Raw genomic sequence first — 1,413 nt, 5'->3', positions numbered from 1 at the left:
CAAATAAGAGTCGATGCATTTGAATTATGGTGCTAATGAAGAAATATGGTATCATAAACTGCTAGAAGAACAAGCAAATCTGTCTTGAAATAAATATAGCCAGAATGCTCCTTTGAAGTGAGGATTGTAAGACTTCATCTCATATACTTCAGACGTGTTATCAGGAAAGACTAGTTCCTGGAAAAGGATATCATGTTACTAATATAGAAGGGCAGTGGAAAAAGAGGAGGCACTTCAATGAAATGGATTGGCATAGTATCTGCAACAACGTGCTCTATCTAACATAACAGTTGTAAGGATGGTCCCAGAACTTGACAGTATTTTGTTCTATTGTATACAACAGGGTTGCTGCTATAAGTCACAACGGACTTGACAGCACCGAACAATGCAAGTAAAATATATAAATTGCTTTCCAATATAAAGTATGTTGATTTTGGTGAACACACTTGGAAAAAGATGACCAGGTTTGAGAAAAACTTTTGCCACTTCCCATGTGACCTGGGGAAGTTCTTCAACTACTGTTTTTCTTCAATGGAAAGTATATCCTTCAAAGCAATGAAAGGGGGCCCTCTGGTCATAGTGTTTATTTGTTAGGCTACGTGGGCCCTGCAAGGTCGGCAGTTTGAAACCACCCACCATTTTCTACTTTGGTAAACAGTTAAAGTCTCACAAGCCCACAGAGGCAATTCTACCCTATCCTATAGGTTCACCATGAGTTGGTATTGACTTGAGAGCAGGAAGTGAGTGTGTGAAGCAATAACAGTAAATGTTCTTTAGAAATGAGAATGGCTAGGATTCAAAAGACTTACACTGGACAAAGGCATCAGGAAAGATCAATCATTAGAATAGACAGCGGTTCTCAACCTGTGGGTCAGGACCCCTTTGGGGGTCGAACAACCCTTTCACAGGGGCCGCCCGATTCATAACAGTAGCAAAATGACAGTGATGAAGTAGCAATGAAAATAATTTTATGGTTGGGGGTCACCACCAAATGAGGAACTGTATTAAAGGGTTGCGGCATTAGGAAGGTTGAGAACCACTTCACTAGAACATCATGGTTGGGAAGGTAAAGGGTCAGCAAAAATGAGGGGAGTCCTTACTGAGAGGAGGGGCACAACAGCTAAAACAAGAACTCAAGCTCACTGAAGATAGTGCAGACTTGGCAACATTTCCTTCTGCTTATATGCGGTGTCCACGAGTCAGCACGCACTTGATGGCCACTAGCAACAGCAACTTCTCATAGAGACTTTTATGAGGATTAAATGAAGTGGGATATATTTAATATAAGTTTTTAAAACCTGTTGTGGTATCACAACTGAGATAGGATTCAAAATCCTTTAAAGCATCTAAAGGAGCCCACATCCTGGAATTATTTTTGTCATATCTTCCCTTCTTTGATTTTTTTTCTTCTCT

This window comes from Echinops telfairi, unplaced genomic scaffold (genome assembly GCF_000313985.2).
Source record: "Echinops telfairi isolate 266 unplaced genomic scaffold, ASM31398v2 ScPeMD7_655;HRSCAF=1070, whole genome shotgun sequence".
Classification (NCBI taxonomy): domain Eukaryota; kingdom Metazoa; phylum Chordata; class Mammalia; order Afrosoricida; family Tenrecidae; genus Echinops; species Echinops telfairi.
The sequence above is the reverse complement of the archived record's forward strand: the minus strand, read 5'-3'. Positions refer to the sequence as shown.